Source organism: Miniopterus natalensis, chromosome 12 (assembly GCF_054644295.1).
Source record: "Miniopterus natalensis isolate mMinNat1 chromosome 12, mMinNat1.hap1, whole genome shotgun sequence".
Lineage (NCBI taxonomy): Eukaryota > Metazoa > Chordata > Mammalia > Chiroptera > Miniopteridae > Miniopterus > Miniopterus natalensis.
Window position 1 is genome coordinate 8,079,470 of NC_142092.1, and position 6,238 is coordinate 8,085,707.

Genomic DNA, 6,238 nt, shown 5'->3' on the forward strand with positions numbered 1-6,238 from the left:
AACCACTGATGTGAGAGAGAAACACCAGCGTGTTGCCTCCTGGCTGGAGATGAAACTGCAGCCCAGACATGTGCCCTGACCTGGAATCAACCTGCAGCCCTCTGGTGTGTGGGTGGATGCTGCAGCCAACTGAGCCAAGGGCCAAAGCATTCCTACTTTTTCGGTCAGATTGGAAAAATTATATATTTGGTAAGCCGCAGAATTTTAATAATTAGTTTATGTGTGCTGAGAGATGAAAAAGTTAAAAAATGCTGCTTTAGGTAATGCGGCCATTTTAGCAATGTTATTTCTTCCAATCCATGAATACCTAGTAATATTCCTTGTCTTTGTGTCTCCTTCAATTTTTCTTTCAACAATGTATTATAGTCTTTAGTGTGCAGGTGCTTCCGTTCCTTTGTTAAGTTTGTTCCTATGTATTTTATACCTTTTATTGCTTTTATAAATGGGATTGTTTTCTTCATTTCTCGTTCTGGTATTTCACTGTTCCTATATAGGAATGCAGTGATTTTTGCATATTGACTCTGTATGTTGCAACTTCATTATATTTATTTATTGTTTCTAACAATCTTTTGGTGGAGTCTTTAGGGTTTTCTATATATGGAATCATGTCATCTGAAAACAGTGACACTTTACTTCTCCTTCCCAATTTAAATGCCTTTTATTTCTTTTTCTTGCCTGATTGCTCTGGCTAGCACTTCCAGTACTCTGTTGAGCAGCAGTGGTGAGAGTGAGCATCCTTGTCTTATTCCTGATCTTAGAGGCAAAGCTTTCAGCTTTTCATTGCTGGGTATAAAGTTAGCTGTTGGCTTGTCACATATGGTCTTTATTATATGGAGGGACTTTCCTTTTATACCCATTTTATTGAGAGGTTTTATCATAAATGGATGTTTTATCTTGTCAAATTCTTTTTCTGCATCTCTTGAGATAATCATGTGATTTTTATCTTCCATTTTGTTAAAGGTGGTCTATTGTGTTGATTGACCTGCATATGTTGAACCATCCTTGCATCTCTGGAATGACTCCCACTTGAACACGAAGTGTTATCTTTTTAACAGATGGTTGCATTCTATTTGCTTAGTACTTTGTTGAGGACTTTTGCACCTAAGTTCATCAGAGATAGTTTTCTTTTGTTGTGATGTCCTTGCCTGACTTTGGTATCAGGGTAATGTTGGCCTTGTATAATGAATTAGGAAGCATTCCCTCCTCATCAACTTTTTGAAAGTGTTTGAGGAAGACAGGTATTAAATCTTCTTTGACCATTTGGTAGCATTCACCAGTGAGCCCTTCTACTCATGGACTTTTGTTTATGAGGAGGTTTTTGATTACTTTTCAATGTCCTTACTAGTGATCACTCTATTTAGGTTTTTCAGCTCATCATGATTCACTCTAGGAAGGTTGTATGCTTCTAAGATTGTTTTCACTTCTAGGTTGTCCAATTTGGCTGCTTATCGCCTTTCACAGTGTTCTTGTGTAATCTTTAGTATCTTTGTGGTATTTTTTGTAACTTCTCATGTTTCATTTCTGATTTTGTTTTTTTGAGTCTTCTCTCTTTTATCTTAATGAGTCTAGCTACGGATTTGTCAACTTTGTTTATCTTTTCAAAGAACCAGTTCTTTGTTTGATTATTTTTTCTTTTCTTTTTCATTGTTTCATTTATTTCCTTTCTAATTTATATTATTTCCTTCTTTTTACTGACTTTGGGCTTAGTTTGTTCTTCATTTTATAGTTTTTTAAGGTATAATGCTGTGTGTGTCTGTGTGTTTAATTCTCACCGGAGGATATTTATTTCATTGCTTTTCAGAGAGAGTGGAAGGTAGAGAGTGAGATAGAAACATTGGTCTGAGAGAGGCACATTGATTGGTTGTCTCCCGAATGAACCCCTACCTGAGCTGGGGATCGAGCCTGCAATGGAGGCATGTGCCCTTGACCAGAATTCAACCTGAGACCCTTCAGTCTGAGGACTGATGTTCTAAACACTGAGCCAAACCAACCAGGGCAATGCTATATTTTTTATCTGAGATTTTTCTTGTTTCTTGAGGTAGGCCTGTATTGCTATAATCTTTCTTCTTAAGTACTGCTTATGCTGCATCCCCCAAATTTTGACACGTAGTATTTTAATTTTCTCTGTATCTTTTGATTTCTATCCTTTAATTTCTTCTTGGACCCAATAGTTGTTCAGTAGCATATTGTTTAAAATCCACATATCTGTGATTTTTCCAGTTTTCTTCTAGTAGGTGTTTTTTAGTTTTATACCATTGTGTCAGAAAATATACCCGATATGATGTCAATTTTTAAAACTTTATTGAGACTTGTTTTGTGTCCTAACATATATGGTCTACCCTTGAAAATGTTGCATGTGTCCTTGAGAAGAATGTGTATTGTGTCCACTGAGCAAAACAGGCTAGGGCAAGTTCAGTGCTTTTCATTCTCCACTTTTGTTTTTCTTTTCACAGATCACCCCTTCTCTGTTGTGTGTTCACTAACAAATTGCAGTAGCAATAATCATTATTACTGTTTTTTCTCTTTAACCTTTATAATTGTTTAATACTCTATTCTGAAATAGAGTTGCCGTTTTCTGCTTCTGTTTATCATCTTCCTCAAAGTTTTGTATACTTTTAGTCTCAGGTGGAAGAGCTCCTTTCAACTTTTCTTGTAATGCAAGTCTTGTGGTGGTAAATTCCCTCAGCTTTTTTTTCTGGGAAAGCCTTCTCTCTCATGTCCGATGGATAACTTTGCTGGGTATATTATCCTTGGCTTGTGGCTTTTCTCTTTCAGTATTTCGACTGTATCATGCCACTCTCTTCTGCTTTGTAGCATTTCTCCTGAGAAATGTGATGATAATCTTCTGTGACTTCTTTTGTAAATTACCATCTTCTTCTCTGGCTGCTTTGAGAACTCTCTTTATCATTAACTTTTGAGTTTTATTATAATGTGCCTTAGATAAGGTCTTTTTATGCTGAGATATTTAGGTGTTCTGTTAACTTTTTGTACTCAAATGTCCAATTCCTTTCCTAGGTTTGGGAAGTTTTCACTAATGATTTCTTTGAATAAACTGTTTTCTTCTCCCTCTCATCTCCTTCTGGAATAGTCATTATCCCCATGTTGCGCTTTGTAATGGAGTCAGAGAGTTCTCATAAAGTTTTCATTTTTTTAAAATAAAACTTCTTTGTTCTCTCCCTTTTCCCGCCTGAATAATTTCTACATTTCTACTTCTGAGCTCACTAATTCTTTCTTCCATCTGGTCTGCTTTATTTCCAATGCTTTCTAGTGCATTCTTCATATTTATTCAGCACCAGAATTTGTCTGGTTCTATTTTTATAGTTTTAATCTCTGTGGTCAGGTATTTCTTTAGTTTATTAATCTTATTCCTGAGCTTAAGGAACTGCCTTTCTGAATTCCCTTGTCTTTCATTGAATTTTTCAATGACTGCAATCCTGAATTCTCTGCCACTTAAACCAGCCTTCGATGACTTTGAGCTTGGTTTCTGGAGACTTACCATCGTTTTGTGTTACCAGGTTACCTTGGTGGTTCATCTTTTTGATATGTTGTTCCTCTGCTAACGCACCTGAAGCAGTAAACTCTTTCCTTGTTTAGGTACTGTTTTGATCGTCATTCAGCAGGTTGATATTTGGAGTCTTTATTTTCCAGTAGATGGAGAGATAGCGCAAGTTTCTGTCTTCTCTCACCTGCACTGCCTGTGCCTCCATGGTCGTGGGGGGGGACACTTCCATGGTCGTGGAAACACCTTTGGTGACTATGGTGGTGGGTGTTTCTGCTGTGTATAGGTCGCCTTGGTCTCGGAGCACCAGCAGTGTGGTGCAAGGAGAGTGGTGAGTAGGACGAGTTGGGTCCATGCGTCCCCTGTACTGCCTCCTTGGTCCTGCTGGCCTTAGGCACCCCTTTGCTGCTAGATGCAATCTGCTGCAAAATACGCTTCTGTTGAAAATCATTTTTCTGGAGTATGGATTGGCATATAAATATGGAGTCATATTTATATCAGGATTTTCCTGTTAGTGCTCTAGTTCATAACACAGTCTACTGAGTTAGGCCTAATAAGACATGAATTTTCAGATACTCAAACCTGGGATGTGAAAAGAAAGAAAAAAAGTGGGGATAGCTCTGGCCGGTTGGCTCAATGGTTATAGTGTCGGCCCGGGGACTGAAGGGTCCTGGGTTTGATTTGGGTCCAGGGCATGTACCTCTATTGGAGGCCTGATCCCCGGCCCGGGTGTGTGGGGGAGGAAACAACTCAATGTGTCTCTCTCACATCGATGGTTCTCTCTCTCTGTCTCCGTTCTACTCTCTCCGAAAAGCAATGGAAAAAATATCCAGAGAGGATTAAAAAAAAAGAGAGTGGGGATTAAATTACATGGAAATTTGAAACAACAACCAAACAAATCAACAACCCATCCCCCCCAGCTTTTTAATACAACCTAACTTGCAATCCTTTTATGCCTTAAGAAAAATTTCTTCTGAAAGCCTCACCAAAAGTACATTACACTCATGAAAAGTAAGATAAAAAGAGTTTTCTTGCAAGTGGCTCTAATTAGTGCCCTCTCAGAACTTAAGAACTCAGCTGGGTTTTTATCCTACACAACCCACAATCTTGCCTCCTTTTGACACTGCTGTTCTTTATGGAAAGCCCATGAAGCCTCCCTTGTTCCAGAGTTAATAACAATTCCTCTAGGCAGGGTTTCCTCCAGCACGGGGAATTAAACAACTTTACCTGTCGCTCAAAGAAGTCATTCTCAGATAAACTAAGAAGTTGCTAGAGAGATAAAAATTATATTTCATCATCATTAGATCCTTTGAACAGTATCCACATGTAATAACCTTTCTACTGATACTTTACTCTAGGGAGGAAAAGGAGAGAAATTACATGTGAGCGTTTGAGCTCTATTTGACTTCCACCATCAGAAAACTTGTCTCCTCTGAAACTCCCAACTCAATTCACTAAGAACGACTCACACACAAAAATGAATTTAATCAATATCTAATTCTCCATTTTTTCCTTTATTAGCATTTTGATTAGAAAGCAGTATGACTCAGTAAAAAATGGAAAAGTGCTTAAAATCAGGCTTTATATGTAATAACTTATTGTTTCATTAAAAAAAATTATACAGCTTTGATTTCAAGGGATCTAACGTGGACGACACTGGCTGCAGCCACACTCAGCACATCAGAGCTTCCTCTGGGGAGGGCAGGATGAAGCGAGGTCTGTCCGTCCCTCCTCCACCAGGGCATTTCGTGACGTCTCTGTGTGGTGGGCGCTGGACGCTGGATTCACCGTTTCCATTCCACTCTCCTTCTGGCCCCAGTGGTGGAAGCTACAGCTGAAACTATGTCTAAGTGGAAATTAAGGTGATGAGATTTGGAAGGTGAGAGTGACACAAGGACCTCTGTCTTCCCCATTCAACTCTTTCCACCAGGAAGCAAAGTCTTGGAAATGTTAGGTTTTCTTTCCAGTTCTCCAGTATCCCTTCTCCACCCGGAGGGGTGAGAGGCTATTAGAGCAGCTGCAGCACCTCCTCTCAATTCTGGCTTCCTTCCCCTGGATCACGGCTCCCGGGTGTGTCTTGAAATCTCACTACGGGAGGTAATGAAGGCAGAAGCTCTGCTAGGCAGTCAGTTCTCTTATTCTGGGTGGGATGGTGCAACAGTTTTAAGGTCTTAAAATATAGAAAAGTAAAGAATCTTCGTATAACATAAATAACACAGGAATCACTTTTCCACTGGAAACCTTGTAGTTCCTGGGTTGAAACTTCAAAAAGCTTGTTAGGTGAACATGGGATAAGAGGAAAATTGGATAGGGCTTTTGCACGTATTACTCAGAAATGTGTTCAATAGCACACCCCACCCAAACTGTCATAGAGAAGTGATGTCTACATAATCTGAATCTTCCATAACAGTGTTCATTTAAAACAGTAAGTATTGACTTTCCAGTTACAAAATATGATTACAACTACAGAGTGCATATTTCCAGTGAATGAAATACAGAATTTCCATCCACTTATGAGACATGAAAATGAAGTAAAAAGAACCCAGGCTATAAGAAAACATCACACACGTCTACCCAGGGCTTGGCTTCCCTTCCAACTAGTAATCTTTTCATGACTCAAAGAAACCCCCATCGCTTCCTCTCTAGAAGATGTTTCAACACTCTCCTTCAGGCCCCATCCAACTACTTTCCCTCTTGACTTGGTGATGCTCCAATTGGCTCAGCTGGAGTCAACTGCCC